The 21007-nt window shown below is 30.0% G+C and overlaps 1 pseudogene; it reads left to right on the top strand.

Annotated features, from left to right (window-relative positions):
- Positions 1-137: 137 nt before the first annotated feature.
- Positions 138-6737, top strand: LOC114399092 (annotated as a pseudogene).
- Positions 6738-21007: the final 14270 nt, after the last annotated feature.

Raw genomic sequence — 21007 nt, 5'->3', positions numbered from 1 at the left:
TATAAAAGAGTTTTCTTGGAGGAGGTAGATTCCTTTTTTTTTAATTCATTTTAAAGCAAACTAATTAAATATTAAGTAATATATAAAAAAAATAATTAAATTAAATGAATTAACTTTATTTTATTTCCTTACTGATCCAACCCAGTGAACGTGGAACACACCTGACACGCGACACCTGATCTGCGAGCGAGGGTTTGTGAAGATGACGACGATTCGCAGGTTTTGCTGCAACGATCTTCTTCGCTTTGCCGCCGTCAATCTCGACCATCTCACCGAAACCGTAAACATTTTTTTTGGTCCCTTTTCCATTCGATACTGCATCTGATGGTGCCTTCGCTTAATTGCTTCATGGTTTCAGTTCAACATCTGATGGTACATGACCTATCTTGCAAGATGGCCCGGCTATTTCCACGTTGCCGAAGGCCCTGGAAATCGAATCATGGGTTACAGTGAGTAGTAGTCTTTCTTTGCCTTTGCTTTCTCATCTAAAAAATCACTGTATGCCAATGCTAAGTAGGTTGATTTCGTTTTCAAAAGGAAAAGTTGTGCAAAATAGAAGCAAGGGAGTGAGACTGAGAAATGAATTATTGTTTTGTTTTCAGTAGCTTAACAGCTTGTTGCCTTTAGCAGGAATTGGTGGTTTAAACTATATACATGTTTAGGAATGATACAATGCACTTCACAGTTGGGGACTTGATATAGAACATGATAATGACAATTTAGATTTCGTCTGCTGTTTGCATAGGCTAGTGCAACGTAGCTTGTGTTTCTCTTGCAAGTTCAGATATAATGTGCCTAATTGTTGATTAAGTCTCTTTCAGCAAATGTTAGCATACGGGATCGAACCCACAACCTTTCCCCTCTTCCGTTCTCCCTTAACCATCCAACCACCTTATATCTCCTGTGGATTAAGTCTTTATTTCATCATCACCTTCTATTTGAAGACGGTAGGATATTAACACAAATGTTATTGATGTAGTTATGGGTAAAGTTGAGGGGCAAGGAGAATCTTGGCATGGCCATGTAACTGCGGTGACCGTTGCTCCAGAGTATCGAAGGCAGCAGTTAGCTAAAAAACTTATGAATCTGCTGGAAGACATCAGTGACAATATGTAAGACGTGTATATGTTTGATTTCTTTTAATCTTTCAAGTTTCTAAAACATTTCCTGTCCTCTTTACACAATCTTATTTGATTTTTCTTTTGCCGGTGGTTTTCTGGTGAATCATGTATTCTGTACTATAGGATATGACATCATCATAATTGATATTTCTCTAGTTGGGAACTGCAAGAAATCTATTGGAAATAGATGCATTTAAAGCTTAGGTTCATTTATTTTTTGGATTCATGTACTTAGGAAGTCGCACTTGTATTTATTCTTGTAAATATAACATGTAGTTAATTCAGAAGTGTGTGTTTGTGTGTGTATTTATAAAATATCCCGATTGCTAATCACTTGAACATTTTGTAAGCTTTAGTCCATCCAAATCATGAATTCCTAGAATTTCTACTTCTCAACTTGGTATCAGAGGGTTTGGTTCTCCCCTGCTTTTTATGCTGTCATAGTAAACCTCGGTGTACATTATCCCTCCCCCATGGTGCAGCGGTAAAGTTGTGCCTTGGTGACTTGTTGGTCATGGGTTCGAATCCGGAAACAGCCTCTTTGCATATGCAAGGGTAAGGCTGCGTACATTATCCCTCCCCCATACCTTCGCATAGCGAAGAGCCTCTGGGCAATGGGGTACGAAGTTTTAAATAGTAAACCTCGGTGTCCATGAGTTTTCAGCATCTGTCTCCCACTATCAATAGAACCTCTGCCTGGATACCTTATTTTCCAGCTGTTTCTAAACTAGGGTGTCCAGATTCTCAGCCACGTACCACCACATGCAGGCATGCAGCCACAGTATCTGTCCTGACAGACTTGTGAAAGTTGTGTTCTGCCTTCCCGCCGTGGTTCCTTCTCATATTGGATTGCCGTTGTGCCTCTTCCAGAATTTCTATTGGCCTCTATTGGACCTTTTATGGGTCACACTTCTCACATAAATCCTTGTTTGGGTAGTTAGTGGTTCTAAATAAATACCCTTGAAGCTGCTTTTCTTTGAACTCCCTGTTTCAGCAGAATGGCATATGAAAAATCAACAAGTGATGGTCCTATTTTTCCTATATTGGGAAAGAATTATCTAGTCTGGTCTGCTTCTGTGGAAATTTGGTTTCTTTGTTCAGGAGTACCTTGATCATTTGGAAAGACATGTGATAAAGTCTCAGTAGAAAAATCGTGGTTAGTGGAAAAAGCTTGACTATGAACTTTGTGACTCCGTTCCTTGGTACGCCAATTTGTTGAGCCAAACTTTTAGCGAACTTCAGAACTTTCAAAACCTGTAATTTGTCTTGGAAGAAGGCCCAAACTGTCCTTGCTAATGATATTCAACGTTTGTATGACTCTACAAAAATTAGCCTCTCTTAAAGAATTCAATCATGAAATGATTCCATATGTTTCTAAATCCCATTTTGTTGTTGAAAAATTAAAAATGTATTTGGAAGCTGATACTTTAGAAGGTGTAAAGAAGAAACTTCACAATCATTATATGGTGTTGGTTCTTCATGGAATGCATCCACATTATGAGCATGTTTGTGATCAAGTTCTAACTGGTCAAGAGTGGATGATTTGGTTACTTGGCTTCTTCAAGTTTTCACTAAAAATAGGTGGTAATTCAATTGAGTCAGTTTAATCTTCTGCAATGCTGCCTACAGGAGTTGTGAAAATCACAGAGGAGGGAGGATGAGGTGGAAGAAGTGGTCCTCCTCAATGTTCATATTGTGAAAGAAACACTCAAGACACATGTTTTTCTCTTTCTTCATGGTTTCCCAAAGAGAATACAGTAGACATCTCCAAGTCTGAAAAATCTGACCAAAAATTTTCAGGAGTGTATAAAAAATATCTTGAAATAAAGGCTGTTAAGCAGTCTTAGTTGTTTTTTGCCACTAGCCTTCATGCCTCAATAACCCGTGTCTCTTAATCTGATAATAGTCAAAGTCCATGGAGAATTAATTCAAGTGCCTCTAATCACATTGCTAGTAATAGTTCTTTATTCTTCTCCAAAATGTGCACCTAATAAAATGAATGCTGCCTTAATCTATTGATGATCAAGTTCCCTATTCCCTTTCCTAAAGAACCATTGTTTCATGTTGCCTATGGTTTTGGATGCACTTGTTTCGATCATGAGGTTTCTCCAATTTTAGATAAGCTTATTGTTCAAATGTATTCTTGGATATTCTAGACTTCAAAAAGGATATAGTTGTGATTCTCTAGCCAATAAACGTACATGTCTGCAGATGTCACATTCTTGAAGAGACTATGTTTTTTCTCTTCTTTGAATGAGTCCAACTCTTATCGTCCAGTATTGTTTCTTGTATAGGGATAATCTATTCATGATGTTGCTCCAAGCAAGGTTTAAACTAAGTTGTCCAATCACCTCTTGTCACATATCAGTGTCCCCATGAGTTGTTCATCTAACATTACATATAGAACCATGTGGGTCATGTCCTACTCAACAAACCTACTATGCAGCTTCCTGATGCAAATTTTGATTTTCCAATTGTATTCGATCCCCTAAAATCCTGATTCTATCTACAAATTTTTATGCTATAATTGTTTATCTCCTCCATATTTCTCCTTTATATCTTTATCTTCTATTTCAATTCCAAAAAATGTGTGATGCACTTGATCATCTAGGATGGCAACAAGTCATAATTGATGGAATGTAGGCATAGTGGTACTTAGGAGTTCTTTCCCTTCTCGAGAAGATAAATGTTGGTTGCAGATTGATTCATGTTATTAATGTTGATCCAAATGGAGAAGTTAATCATCTTTATGTTAGACTAGTTGCCACAGGGTATACCCAAATCTATGGTCTTGACTATGGTGATACTTTTTCTCCTGTGGCAAAAAAATGCTTTAGTAAGTCTTTTTCTTGCCATGGATGCTATTAGTCATTGGCCACTACATTAGTTGGACATAAAAAAATGTATTTCTTCATGGAGAACTAGAAGAATATTATATGGAACTATCAATTGACTTTGTTGTTTAGGGGGAGTTTGGATTGGTTTGCAAACTTTGATGTTCTCTTTATGGGCTCAAATAGTCCCCGCGAGTTTGGTTTGGGAAGTTCAATTGTGTTGTTCAAAATGTTGGACTAAAACACTATGAAGCATATATATATACACACATACACACATCACATTACATCGTTAACAAGAACTTATCCATAATATCCATCCTTTCAACATGGTCAACAAATGTCTTGGGTGGTAAACCTTTAGTCAACGGATCCACTATCATTAAGTTTGTACCAATATGTTCAATTAACACTTCATATTTCTGCACTTCTTTAACTGACAAATACTCCAAATCCATGTGTTTTGCTCATTTCAAGTATTTGTCATCTTAGAGAAGAAAATAGTTATGGAGTTATCACAATAAATTCTCAGCAGTTTGGCTATACTATTAACAATTTCAAACCTTGAAGTAAAGTTCCCCAACCACAATTCTTGAATTATGGCCTCAAAGCATGCCACAAACTTATGCTCCTTGGTAGAAGGGGCAATTACAGATTGTATTGCACTTTTCCATGATATCACTCCTCCAACCAAAAGAAAAATGTAGGCTTCCTTGAGTCCATGCATCTAGCATAGTCTGAATCTGAGTAGTCAATCACTTCAAGGTGATCTGACCTCCTATATGTGAGCATGCAATCCTTGATGCCTTGTAAATACCGAAGAACTTTCTTTGTAGCTTTCCAGTGTTTTATTCTGTGATTGCTTTGATATCGGCCCAACATTCCTATGACAAAATTAACATCCGGTCATGTACATGTTTGGGCATACCTCAAGCTCCCAACCAATGATGCATAGGGGGATAGACTCTATTTCCTTTCGTTCCAAGTCATTTTTAGGACATTGCATTTGACTAAACTTGTCCCCTTTCTAAATTGAAACAATCCTTGGATAGCACTTTTTCATTCTAAATATCTCTAATACTTTATTAATATATTCTTTCTGTGTCAATCCCAACAATCCTTGTGACCTATCACAGAATAGAACACTGGATTCCATATCATGCCCTTTCTTGTGTGGTCACACATCCATCTAATTATTCTTATTTCTGCAACTCTTATTTTTATCTTCTTGTCCCTTTAAAACCCATTATTCACTATCATAGAGTATAACTGAATCTATAATTGTATGATAAAATTTACCTGAGTTTGGTAGGTCATTTGTGATCACAAATAACGCTTGATGTCTTTCTCCATTTTAGCCATCCAGCTTGTATCTTGTGTGTGACCTTCTTATTAATTTCTCCATTATTTTGTAGTATTGTGTTATAGAATTTAGGTGGGAAAGAGGAAGAAACAGAAAGACAAACTTACATATCATATTGATCCCAAATATTTAAACTAAAAAATGTGTTATGACATCATTTCCCAATTTTACTTCCAAGTCATAATCCTCGTCTCTTGCTAAAATTGCAATATATATAGTGTCTTACTCCTAGTTAAGTAAAAACCTTTTGTTTCCAAAGTTCAAGTTTTAAGTTAACGGTTTCTTTTGATTTCTCAATCAAAGCTACATCATTTGCAAAAATCATGCAATTAGGGATAATCTTGTGTCCTTGGTTACACATCCAAGACTAGATTAAAAAGTAAAATTATATCATCTACAAAAGTATGTAATTCGGGATAATATTTTGTATGACCTTGGTAAACAGCACATCCAAAACTAGATTAAAATGTAAGTGCTTAAGGCTTAGCCCTTACATTTCTATCTCTATAAGAAAGTCTTTATTTCACCTCTTGGAAATCGTACATGTTCTTGTATAGTCCGAATGTAAGTCTTAATTTATAGTATTGGTATAAATTGGATATTATGATTTGTTATATCAATAGTTTAGAATTCGATAGGGATAGGAGATATATAGATTAAGGTTTATTTTCTTACATTATGATTTTAATTGGAGTTGCTAACTATTTTTTTTATGCTAATTGGAGTTGCTAACTAATTAGTTTTCTAATTGACATCATAGCTTGGCTATGTAATTTATCGACGAGTGCTACGCTACTATTCTGGGGAAGAAGATGGTTTAGGTATGCTTCTAAGTTCTTGTTTTTCGTTTTTGCTTCTTTCTCTCTTAACAAAGCTCTTGCTGCTAATTATTCATTGTCATTTTATGCTTTGCTTTTAGATATGAGGAAGGCATTGTCTTGAGATGTTGAAAAGAAGTCCATCATCCCTCTTAAAAGGCCAGTCACTCCTGATGAGTTAGAGTATGATTAAATGTGCTTTTCATGCAACTCTGTTGCGTGAGCTTATTGTGTCTGAAAGCAAATATATTGGTTAGGTATTATACGGTAATTAATTTACATTTGTTTAATTATCTGATTTCATTACGAGTTATATTTCAAATTTTGTATTAGTGGGATGTACTCTTTTGGAAGTTATTCTTGCACTACTAGAATACTAGCCTATGTTTAGAAGTAAACCCTGTTTGTACTTGATAGGTTGTCAGCTTGAAAGGGGAATTGATCATATTCCGAAGGTTTTGTGGATGAAAAATGACCATAGAATATAATCTTGTTAGCAACATAAATAAGATTCGGCATTTCTTTATTGGGCTTTATTGTAAAATCTTTGTGTACCCATCACTGTTGTGCTCTTTCATTTAATAAAACTAGTTTTTTGACCCATGGATGGATAAAAATAGTTTTTGGGGAGTTATATTTATTTTGAAAATGAAATTGATGATGAATTAAGAACACCTGATAACTTAAAATAATACATATGAATTTGATGTTGATAAAATAAAAACAAAAAAAAAATTTTATTTGGTCATTATTTTGTGTTTTATAAATGAATAATAAATACTACTAACAAGTTTCTCAAATAATGGCTACAATAACTGAAACTTGAATCCTTGAAACATGAGACATTTGAAAATTAACATGATAAAGGAGAAATTGAAACAAATGATCATAAATATGATGTAAATATTTCATAATTATAAATAAAATGGATCATAAATTTCTTCTAAAGTATGTCAGCAAACGTCACAAAATCAAAATAGACCTTTGGTATACTGTCGGTGTCTAACTGAGTGAGCTTTGTGGCCTTGACAAAAGACAATGTATATTTATGCTTGGTTGGTTTGAATTTCCAATCAAGGTTAACAACCAATAGGTTTTCCATCAAATAAGATAATATGTTCGGCTTGATAGAAGTTTGTATGCGTCAATTCTGTTTTAAAAAAGATATAGACAAAATATTAATGATTGAATAGGCAGTTTCACAATACAAATAATAATTCATTTCATTTTTTCAATTCAATCATAAATTAAAAAAAATGGGAAAATGCATATACAAAAACAATTTTTTTAATATGTTATAACAATAAATTGTTTTTTTAACAAGGGGTATAAGATACAACTTTTTTTAAAAATGATTTTACCGTGTCATAAACTATTGTTTTGATAACAAAGAAGAGTAGAATACTAATTTTTATTATCTTTACAACAAGGAGTTCATTTTAATACTCTTAATCTGCTGAAGTTTATTGTATTTCGGTTGCTTCCACAGTCTGATAACTCGAACTCTTAATCTCCATTCTATGGTTGTAGGCTTAATTTTTTCAATGAGTGAAATTTTAGGCACCATTAAATTGCAAAAAAAAAATACGTGTTATATTTTTATATGATAACAATAAAACAATATAAAAAATATGTACCCACAACACAACTGCACATAAGAATTTTAAAAGAAAACTGAGTGTTGGAGATAAAACATAAAGTGTGTCATCAAAATGGTATTATATAGGACTCTGACTTTTGAACCAATTTAGAAAACAATTGTACCAATTTTTATTTTTTTTGTGCTGCCACTAATTGGTTTAAAAATAATGCAGACGAAGTAATAGCATTTTACACGTATTGTTTCACAACACACAATTTTAATATATCACTTTTTTGTTATTTATTTTAAATTGGACTAATTGCACGTATTAATACATTTAGGTTAAACGTAATTTACCTATTTTATATGAATGATATAAACGTAATATATTTTTATATTTTATAATCGCACGTATCAATTAGTAAAAATTTCAAAAGATATTTGTATATATTATCAATTACACGTATCAATTAAAAATATTTTGATTTCATGTAATAAACTATATATAATTCAACAGTAACTAATTTTTTTTAATTCATTAGATATATAAAAAATAGCTTAAAGAAATATTTAACTAAACAGTGTATTATATGTCACCTAAAAAAATTATAATTTTAATATAATAAATATTATAAATTCATAAAATATAAAAATATCAGATAAAAAAATAAATCTTCAAATTTGGTTTAAAAAATTATTTAATTAAACAGTATATTATATGTCATCTTAAAATATTATAATTTTGATATAATAAATAATTAATATATATATATATATATATATATATATATATATATATATATATATATATTGAGTGCGAGGAGTTGTTGTTACTTCAAATTAACATTAAATTTTAATTTTGGGATACATTTATATTTGAATTAATTTTTTGGTTACGTATTAATTTTTAAAATTAACATTAAATGTTAATTTAATCAAAAGATAACTATTTTAAAATTTGTATTTATACTTGATTGAAGAATTTCTTAGCTATCAAATTAAACCAATAATATATTTTGTTTTCGCGCAATAAAATTATTAATTTGATATGATTATTGGTATATTTAAATCTCAGTCACAATCCTTGTCTTCATTGTATTATAATAGATTTAAAAAATAGATAAATAAATTTATATATTTCTGATTAAAAAGCTATGTGTATTTTTATTCAACATTAAAAGTATATAATTCAATATTTTGTCATCGAAAAAAAATATTTTGATTTCTTCTAATAAATTATATATAATTCAATAGTAACTAATTTTTTTAATTCATTAGATATATGAAAAATAGTTTAAAGAAACTATTTAATTAAACAGTATATTATATATCACCTTAAAATATTATAATTTCTTTAATATAATAAAATTATAATTTCAAAAAATATAAAAATTCTAGGTAACAAAAAAGAAATCTTCAAAATATGTAAATATATATATATATATATATATATATATATATATATAAATTAGTTTAAAGAAAATATTTAATTAAACATTATATTATATGTCACCTTAAAATATTATGATTTTAATATAATAAATAATAAATATTATAAATTCATAAAATATAAAAAAACAGAAAAAAATCTTCAATGTATATAATTAAATAAAATATTTAAAATTTGAAAATAACACTGCAAATTATACTTTTAGCCTATAAACAATGAGCTAAAATAAAATTAAAAATTACTATATTAACCTTATTTTGAGCGGGAAATTAAAATTCCAACAATTCCTCACTTATATATATATATATATATATATATATATATATATATATATATATATATATATATATATATATAAAGATTTTGTGTCTTTCAAAAAAATCATAAATAAGGTTCGACATCAATCTTCTTTGGTTTTGGTTGGTGTTGCATTTACTCTATCTCATGTTTTGTTTTAAAAAAATAAAAAACTTGTCTTGTATCCAATATGTTATACTGCTTATGTCTCTAATTATAAGATATTTTTAAAAATTTATTTGTTATTTTTTATAAGATCTTTTTTTAATTTCTATATGTATTAATTATTTTTTTATATGCTTTTACTTAATTATTTTTTCTTAAAAAATTAATGAAAAATAATTAAATGAATAGAAAAATAAGAAAATAATAATTTTAAAATAATAATATAATTAATTAACATATTTAGTATGATTAACTAAATTAACTAATTTTTTTAAAGAGGATAAATTAGTTGAAAGGAATATATACTGTGAATCTATGGAAAGTTAAATATCACTTGCGCGTGTCATTTCATTAGGTTAAAATTATCAAATCAATGACACTAACTTTATATGCGTTCTTCTCTCCAGAAATTTCTAAGCTTGTGGTTTCCTGATTTTTCCATCTAAGAGTCTAAATCAAATCCATTTTTAGAAAGAAAATGATCTGCGAACTTTGCTTTATCTGTCGACACTGGATAGTCTTACTCATTCTTGGTTTGGAATAGGAATTGATCTACGACCTTTACTTTATCTCTACCTTATCCTTTCAGTTTTAGGTGCTGAATCTCTCCATCATGTCCTTGTCACTTGGGTTATGCTCGAGTAATATCTTGCTTACGCATCTGCAGATAGTGGACGAAGAATATTAGAAAGCATTCCATGATATTAAAATGAGCAGAAAATTTCAGAACTTAATATGCAAATTTGTGGGTTATAATCTTCTATGCCCTTGCATCACTCCTAAAACCGATTGAAAAGGAATATGTACTATGATTCTAATGGAAGTTAAAGTGCTTAGCATGGCTGTTGGATTTGGCAGTAGTTGTATTGGTGGGCTCACTGTTTCGGCATTAGTGCTGTTTGTGGGCCAATATGGATTTACAATCCGTAGGTCCCCTTTACGAATTTTCTTGGGTAGAACGTTGTTTTTTGAAAAAAGAAAAACTCATTTCATGGCTTAATGACCCAAAAGGGATAAAAAAAGAACTCCAATTTTTTGGTATGATTGTATCCTCCTATTCACAATATTGGTGGACCAAGGTACCTAAGATTGGTTAATTAAAAAGGTACCTGATATTGCTGGACCAGCTAGTGAGATAACCCAACAACGGACAAAGATGGATCATCTACCGCCTGTATGTTTCCTGATTACCCAACAGGTAAACAAGCTAGAAAGGAGTTGGAGACGAAGATAGAAATGATAAGAGGAGTACATAAAAGAGTTACAAATTAAGCATCGAGAGCATAAATCAATTGATACAAAAAAATTGTTTCAGTTTAACTAGGAATCAGTTTGCCGACAGGGGCCTTACTCGGTTTTAGCAGAATGTCTTATGAGAAAGATATACGTGGTCTAAAAAAAAGATAAAAGTGTTAGGAAAAAACTAAAAGGAGAGAGCAATGAAGGGTTAAACGCTTAAACTGTGGTAGTGAATTGACCATTCCCAAAAAAAAAAAAAAAGTAGTGGTGGGCACGTGCCTTATGTCCATGGTGGGACTATATTGTACCAAAACCAAAGATCGAAGAAAGTGACACACTGTGTGGGGGCTGGAGGGGCATTACCAAAATGGGTTACACTCCAAAACACTATCTCACTCCTCCACTTTTACATCTGATATTTGCAACTGTTCACGAATTGAATTGGATTAATTTTGAAGAGAAAAATTATTTGATTTTTTTTTTGTTTTATTAATTTATTATTTTATTGGTTTAATTTAAATTTTTAATTTGATCAATTTAAAGTAATTTGGATTAGATTGATTTTTAGTTTTAATTTTACTTTTAACTACTTTTAGAAAATACTAAATAAAAAGTAAGATATATAATAAAAAAATAATTTAAAATATCAAATAATTTATTTATATGTTATTATATAATTAATAATAGAATTTTTACGCATCTTAAATCAAACAATTTCTAAAAGTATCTTTAATTCAATAAATTTTTATAAATAAATATAAATTATATGATAATTTTATAAATTTATAAGAAATAAAAATAGAAATAAGTGATATTATAAATTTATGAATAAAAATATATACACATTATAAATTATAAATTCAGTTAGAATTGATTTTTAAAATCAAATCGATCTCATCCATAAAAAAAAATTAATTTTCCAATTTTTCAATCCATTTGATTTTTTGTTTATTCAATTTTTGATTTTAATTAATTTTTTCAATTCACATTAGATTGAATCGACGATGTCAAATCTGAGAATCTGAGGATTCTTCTTCTCATCTTTCTCTCGTTGAAACCTCCACCTCTATCATGGGCCTCATGGTCTTTACAGTTTTGCAGTTATACATATATTTCTGAAAATGCTGACCCACTTTTCCATGATTTGAATGGCAAACACATGCAGGCCTCATGATGCCACCCATATGCATTGCTGTGTGATCAATTTCAGGATAATGGGGACCTCACATCGATGTGTGCACAACTATATGCTTGCCATAAGAAGATACTAGTGAGTCCACAATCGTGTCACTTTGTGGCCATTTTCACTTTAGGTGAGTGATTAGAATGGACGACCAAGTGGAGCCCCGAGCTCTGTGTGTGCCATATTTCATTGGCTAGTGTCTTTGACAACTCAGTTGATGTCTTATAAAATCTCGAACCTTTATGGGAACAGCTTTTCACCCTTTTTATCTTTATAAATCTTTCACATACTTTCATGCAACAACTAGGATTACAGTCGGGTAGAAATGAACAACAATTAACACGGGGAAAAGTCCATAAACCTCATCTTAAAGATTTTGTGTCTAAAGTAATGTCAAATTTATCTGTGTGATTGACTTTTAATTTATTAATAAAAAATTTCTTAAAATATTTATTTTCTTGATTTGTCAACACAATGAGTGTTGGATAATTGACACTTTCATAAGTAAAATTATCCACATTTAAAAGATCGTGATAATACAATAAAGATTATATTTTAAAAAAATAATAACAAACATACAAATTTAACGTGGTTCATTACTTTTTACCTACGTCCACATAATCGTCTCAAAAATATTTCACTATCAACAAAATAATTACAAAATTGTAACACATCTCAAATAGTGTATCACTCTACAAATCCAAGTACCTCCTTCAATGGTTACAAGAAATGATAATACTATCACACAAAGACATTTTTCTTTTAACAAAGTGACTTTATTTCACAATCTCTCTCTCACACACTCTCTCTACATGTGTTATTTCTTCACTTAATCTCTTCTCTATTTATAGTGAAATTGCCACCAATTATAATAAATAAGTTCTCTTGGAAGTTGAAACAAAAATAACTTATAATGAGTTCATTCAACTAAGGTTCATCTAGTAAAATACAATCTTCTACTTTGCATTTAAGTCACCTAAACCTTAGTGATAAAAAATCAAATTCTCAATATGCATGCACATTATCTTTTGGCTTGAAACTCGGCAATTCTCCCCCTCAGGCCAAAAGATAAATATCTTTCAATCAATTTGAAAGTAAACAAACTCCGCCTCTAACAGAAGCATCTCCTAACACTTCCACAACATTAGAAAACTTCATTTTCTTCTTCACTTTGCTATCATGGTTCCTCTTCAAGGCTTGACCATCCAAATAACAAAGGTCACCTTTATTTTTCTGTCCTCGCAACACCAAGTATCTCCCCTTATACACTTTGCATCCCACTTTGAACCAACATATTTGTACCCTTGTGATGTCATCTCCCTCATAGAAATCATATTGATAACGACAGAAGGTACAAATCTCACATTTGAGAAAGTTCAAATAGCACCATCATGGAGTTTCATCCTCACATTCTCTATGCCTTCAACCTTTATTTTTTCATCATTCCCTAACTTGAAATGTTTGAATTCTCCATCGGTTTTCAAAGTATCAAACATCTCTGGATCTTTGCAAATGTGCTTTAAGGCAGCATAGTCCATCACTCATTTTGTTTTAGCAATCTCATCGTTTGTTGCCAAAAACACATTATATTCATCTTCAACACTTTTTACTATATTAACTTGGGAGTTAGTGTCATCTTTGTTCATATCTCTTAATTTCTTCAAGTCCTCCTTCATTTGTTTACACCTCACTTGCACATAACCATTCTCACCGCAATAGTAACATTGTATGTTACTCATATCTCATTGCAGATGTGATTGCGATTTTGATCTTCCTCTTGGCCCATCATGTCTCCTTGAATGATTCCTCCCTTGTTCAGACTCCACCACAACTATTGCATTGTGTTCATCATCAATATTTATTGTTCTCTTCATTCTCTCATTTTCTCTAAGAGCGAAAGTCACCTCATTCAAATTTAAAGTTAATCTTCGCAGAAGCAACATTTGAATCAAAGCTTTGAAGGACCTTGGTAGTGAGGCCAGCAATAACAACATCTGCTCCTCATTAGATAGTTTATCATCTGCATTCAACAATTGACTTACTAGCCGATTGAACTTGTTGATGTGGTCATGGAGATCTCCTCCCATTTCCATTTTGAGTTTATACAACTTCATCTTCAAACAAAGGCGATTGATTAGCGACTTTGACGTATAGATATTCTCAAGTTTCTCCCACAAGGCCTTCGATTTTGTCTCCTTCAGCACGTGTTTTGTCTCAGGAGCAAAGGTTAACTGAATCGTGCTCAAAGTCCTTCTTTGGATCTTAGTCCACTTAGTTTCATTTATAGAAGTTGGTCTTTCATCTTCTAATGCTTGATCAAAATCTTGTTACACCAAAAGGTCTTGAATAGTACATTACCAAATCATAAAATTTGTTTTTCCATCAAACAACAGTATCTCAAACCTTTGTGTGTTCCTGACCATAGCTCTAATACTATTGTTGGGTAATCAACACTCTCATAAACAAAATTACTCACCCCCTCCAAAGGATCGTGAGAACACAACAAAGATTACATCGTAGAAAAATAATAACAAACACAAAAATTTAACGTGATTTGTCACCTATTGCTTACGTCCACGGAATCGTCTCAAAAAGTATTTCACTATCACAAAAATGATTACAAGATTATAGTCCACCCCAAATAGTGTATCACTCTACAAACCCAAGTACCTCACTCAATGGTTACAAGAAATGATAACACTCTCACATAAAGGTACTTTTCTCTCAACAAAATGATTTTGTTTCACAATCTCTCTACATGTGTTGTTTCTCTACTAAATTTCTTCTCTATTTATAGTGAAATTGCTACCAACTATAATAAATAAATTCTTTTTGAGGTTAAAACAAAAATAACTTACAATGCATTCATTCAACTAAGATTCATCTAGTAAAATGTAATCTTTCACTTTGCATTTAAGTCACCTAAACATTAGTGATAAAAAAATTCAATTTCCAATATACATGCACATTATCTTTTGACTTGAAACTCTACAATAACTAATATTTAGATGGGTATTATGATCCTTATTTTTATATCTTTATTTTTGAAAATTTACTTTTGTACTGATGTATCTATGATTGTTAATTACTTTTTTAATAGAGAAATATTGATTAAAAATTCAAATAATATTTAAAGATCTGTTATATAATAACGTCACAAACATAGTCATAAAATATTACAAACATTACAATAAGCTTTTGCATCAATAAATTTATAAACTTTTAGTTCTATGTGATAGTGATGCATCTTTGATGTGGCAACTTGTGAGGTTTGCTATGTTGCTTCAACGCCACAACTCAGTAATGTACATCTCATGCAGTCATAAAAGATGTCTATTAGATTTTGATAATTGTTTTTAAAATTTATTTTACATATATAAAACGGGTATTGGACAACATGTGCATTAAGATATCTGTATCCCCACTCATATTCATTTAATCAAATTTTACGAATAACTAATTACCTGTACTCCAACTCATCAGATGAATAATTACCTTATCATGAAGTAATTTTATTAATAACCATAAAATTCATTATTCATTATCATCCTTCAAGTTTTTTTTTTTTTATCGTTTGTCATCCTTCAAGTATGCAACACTTTAGATAACATAATCTATGTTTACTTGTTTTTACGTGGTCAAAAATAAATTATTTTAAAGCTTTTGTGGAGTTTATAAAGAGAAAGAGAAAGAGTTTATCTTTATTATAAAATTTACAATTTACATCTACTCCACATATTGAAGTTGTTGGGGTTGAAAAATCATTTGTCGGTGAAAATTTTCTGCACACAATAGAATTATCTACACACCCAAGAGATCTTTACATGAAACACATTCTATTAAGTGGAATACACCACAAGCTTACGTAGACTCAATCCTAAAAACAAAAAAATTTATATGTGTTGGGAATAAATGTGTATGTGTACATTCAAATCATCATGTAATCAATTCTAATTTTAATAATAAAATATTATTTTATTTTCATTATCATATTTCACTATTTGATTAAATGGTCTATTTGATAACGTCTTTGATTAAAATTAAAGACTTGTTATTGTAATAGAGATTATGATAATGAGAAATAAGTTTGTTCTAATTTTAATCTAAACCGTTCTTGATCATAGGATTACTGTAAATAGGATATCAATAATCCGGATAGATTAATATATATGTGATAGTATTTATTGGATAAATATTAATAGATCTTATTTATTAATTTGCATATATAAATGAGTCACATGTTGATGTGATCATTGAATCGACTCAATTGAAATTTTTTAATGGTTAAAATTTACCATAAATTGTCAATAGAAAATTCTCAAAATGAGGTATAATAGTTTTCTTTGACCTCAGATTGTCATAGTAATTAACAGGTTATTTGTTGTATTTTGATTCCGGACACCTAATACTTTAGAGCACTTGTTGAATGAATATTGAATATGATTAAATACCTATAAAATTAATGATTAATCAAGAAGAAATTCATCAACTCTTAGTAATGAGTTTGAGCTCTATGAATAAAATTATATTTTGGCCAGGAAATTTAAATGAAAAAAGAAATGAGTTTCTTAAGTCATTATGAGTTAATTCAAAAGGCTTTGACAGTAATACCATACTCAAGAGTTAACCCAGAGCTGTAAAGATGGAAGAAATTATTACACTACTCTTCTAATGATTCTTGAAAGTAAAATGTTACTTCATGCTATCCGGACGTTAAGGGAATGTTGATAGACGATTACCTTGATTAGTATATTAATTTGATTAATATATTACTGACTTAGTATTGAACCTACGGAATCACACACAAACGAGTGTTCTAATCTCTATTAAAGAAATTATTTTAATATTTGATGATTAATTAAATTAGAGAATTTAATATGATCAAATGATTAATTGATTTAAAAAAGGTGAAATATTATTATGTTTTTGCTGAAAATATAAATAATATGAAAGATTTGGTGAAAGAAGAGAAACAAACATGTATGATTTTGTATTTGGAATTTGGGTTGAAAAGACGGTTAGATATAAGTTTGACTTGGTCAATTATTATTTTAATTGCTAAATGGTTAGTAATAAAAGGTAACAATAAATAATATAGTTTAAAAAAAGATACTATCAATAATGATTTTTGATTTGATCAGAAATTTGTTATTATTTGTGTGCTATAAATAGAGTCTTTGGCTACACATTGAAACGATCTCAATACCACTTCTTTATTCTTATTTTTACACTTGTCAAAGGTATTGACGAATAGAGGTCAATTTCGATGTGAATACAAATAGAGTCTCTTTATACTATTGAAGAATTTTTTTGCTTTAAGAGTTCATCAACAAATACACTTTTAATATATCATGTGTTTGTAATATAATTTAAATACCAAATAAATCCTTTTATTCTATCATGTGTGTTTTTTTAACACATCTTTTCCTACAATGTGAACTCATAAGGTGCCTTCCTTTCAACTATTTCATACTCCAGATTCATTGGACCAAAAGTAAAATAAGATGTCCAATTCCGCATCTCTCGGATGCTCAAATAGTAACTTTGGAGTCATACAACTTAGTGAATGGTTAGATTTAAGTTCAAAATGCGGTGTACGAATTTTAAAGTAAATCTAATAGCTCACAAATTCAGTTTTACAAAAGGAAGAGTTTGAATGTTTTTACAAATTTCATTTTACTCCCAACGTCCATTTACAACTCAAAAACAAAAACATGCATTTATTAGCCAAGACGATTTCGATTGCCAAGTATTTAGCCAAAAAATTAAACTATTAAAATTTATTTCCCAGTGATACTTAACTTTTTTTTCCTTGATTATAATAAATTTAAATTATTTTTTTGTCCTCTATTTTTTATTTGATTTGGTTCTTTAATTTGTTTTTAGTTCAATTAAATTTTATAATTTTTAAAATATGTTCAACTAAGTTTTTGTTGTCAATTTAGTCTAACGACGTTAAGTATTCAACAGCAAGGAGATGACAAGTCAGTCATAGACCACGTAGGATTTCGCGGTTAATGATTTAGATGGAGTTGATAGTCAAGACGTAATTGAACCTATTTTATAAATTAGATGATTTAATTGAATTTGAAAAAAAAAACTACCAGAAAAAATCAAACAAAAAAATTAAGATAAAAAACTAATTTAACCTTATAAGAAGTCAATTGATTTAAAGGAGGGAAGGGGGAAAAAATTAATGGAAGGAAGAGGAAAAAGAAGATAGAAAATACATTTTATTTGGTATAGGAAGAAGGGGAAGAAGATGGGAAATCTCCGTTTGCAATTTTGGTGTTCCTTTAATATCAAAGGATTTGAGAGGGAGCAAATTGAACTGAAAATATATTTTATAAAGAAAAATTATGTTTTAATTGCAATAGAATACACAATTCAAATGCGCTTTTGTTCAAATTATTTACACTTTTTGTTATATATAAAAACCTTAAAAGCTTAGTTTTAATTTTTAGTTTATCCTAATTAATCCTTAAATTATTGTTAGCTTATCACTCAAGGCATAGATAAATTAATATGAAATTATTTTTGTTTAACCAGTAATTTTGAGTTCCAATCAATCGAGAGAAAATTTTGTTGTCCGGGAGATTTAATTTATCCGACTTCAACAAAAAATATGCATGCCTATTGTCTATATTATTTGGTAAAAAAAAAAAAACAGATACTCTAACTGGTTATTCATACAATATAACAACAAATTGTTCTTTTCACTTGAAATTAATTTAAATTCAATCATTACCGTTTATCCTTAATTAAATTTCAGCCATTGAAATAATTTATTTAATAAATCACAATTAAAACATTTATTTAAAAAAGAAAATTGAGAAGACAAAAATGTCGGGGACAAGAAGACAAAGAGTGCTTTTATGAGTACCAGCTCTCATGGCTTTAACGCTATGTCCTAGTGACGAATGGCCAGAATTTCAACATGATCTCGATTTGCGGCTGCTACTACGGCAGTGGATTCGGATTTTTTACTGTTTCCGTGGAAACAATCCAACTTCGTTATGAGAGTGTCTCTACGGTTTCTAAGTTTAATTTTTGTAGATGTAAAAATATAGTTAAAATGAGAAGTCTCTATTTGGGTAGTTAGATTTTGATGTATTTTATATAACAAGATATGATATAATTGATAATTATCTCTTAAGTTGTATATATGAAAAATATATATTAAAAGCAGTCAATTTTTTAAATAAATTTTAATAGTTGAAGTGATTAGTCCTTAACAGTGGAATATCCTAGATAAAAAAATTAAGCTACTATAATTACTAAGGAAACTGATGAGGTAGTAATAATTACCCTTCTGTTTTTTCATAAGTTGCTTTCCACATTTGCGGTTATGTCCACGAAAAACCCGGAAGATTGATCATAAGATGTTACATTACACTTGCCAATTACCAACCTCAAAAGAAAGAGGCTAGAAATATATGTCATCCAATTAATTTCCTAATTGACCTCTAATTTTATTGAGGACACAAAATTAGTTATATGATCGACAAAAGCAAATACAAGCAAGCACATAAGAGCAAGAGGACAAAGAGGAGGAGGCACTGGACAGGGCGATTATGATAACAAGTGTGCACCATATATAAGAGATCTTGATAATGATAATATGGGAAGGAGCTTGTGGCGAAGATGGGGTGTGGGACAAGTTCAGGGAGATAGGTGGGGAACTGAGCATGGAAGAGTTTAATCGGAGACGATATGGTGGGCACTGGCTGTGCTGTATGTGCTCTTTTTTTCTTCAGAAGTTAAATAATTATGTTATTGTGAAAATTTAATGGCTGGGATTTAACGAGGATAAATAATTATGATTTATTCACCATTATAGATTAATAAGTGAAGAGGAGGGTTAGTAATATACTTTCTAACAACTCATTCTAATATACATTTATTATTAGTTAAAATTTATTAAAATTGCAAAATATAAAGAGATACTCATTAAATAAAAAATGAGACTTATAAAAATTATAACTTTTAATAAATTTTAATCAATAATAAAGTGTGTATTAAAAAAAAGTGTGTTGTTTTGCTAATATTTCTTTTAGGTTAATAAAAAAAACTTATTATTACAGTAAGTTAATAGAAATCTCCCTTAAAGTAGGTTAGGAGAAACTACCAATTTCAGCGAGAATTTACCTTGAAGTTTATATGTTGCCTATTAATATGTAGAAAACAAATTCGAGAATTGAATCAAGTCATAGTTAGTGTGAACAAAATACTCCATTAATTAGACGTATAAAACCTGAAAGTTTTCTTATTGATGATAACAACGATAGATGATAGTGAAGAAATCAATCATGACCTTGATATGAGTTGGAACTTTTAACTATAATGTACGCTAATTATGGATATATCATGCCGAAAATAGACCAAATTTATATAACTTTTCAATTGGAATTAGCAAAGCAGTGTCTATGTGGAATATAGGTTCCAAACATTCATGACTTGGATGTGATGAATTAGTCAAATTACTTATCCATAGGTCTTTTAATGAATTCTCTCTTCAGGTATTGTGAAAAATGTTTCACTAGAAATATTTTTGTTATTGGTTTGACTAATATTCCCCAAATGTAGCTCTAACACTTTGTTCATTAATAATTTAATGGCTGGGATTTGAGGTAGGTTAATAACTATGATTGATTTACCTGCTATAAGTTACTTTACATTATTTATAGTAAAATCTGTAGTAAAATTTACATTATTTATTAATAAAAAATATAATTAAGAATCAAATTCAAATTTCAACTAAGTGGAGTGAAAAACTTGACTTATGGTGTCCCCATGTTAACATAGTCTTTCTCTTTGTTTACATACCATTGAAAGTTTCTTCTCATTGCCGCATTTCCTTGAATTATTAGATTGTACGTAACAGGGCAATAATATATAAATAGGTGATTTGATTTTGAGCATACTCCTTGACCCTAATTCACTCATGTACAGTAT

Source organism: Glycine soja, chromosome 19 (assembly GCF_004193775.1).
Source record: "Glycine soja cultivar W05 chromosome 19, ASM419377v2, whole genome shotgun sequence".
Classification (NCBI taxonomy): domain Eukaryota; kingdom Viridiplantae; phylum Streptophyta; class Magnoliopsida; order Fabales; family Fabaceae; genus Glycine; species Glycine soja.
The sequence above is the reverse complement of the archived record's forward strand: the minus strand, read 5'-3'. Positions and strand labels throughout refer to the sequence as shown.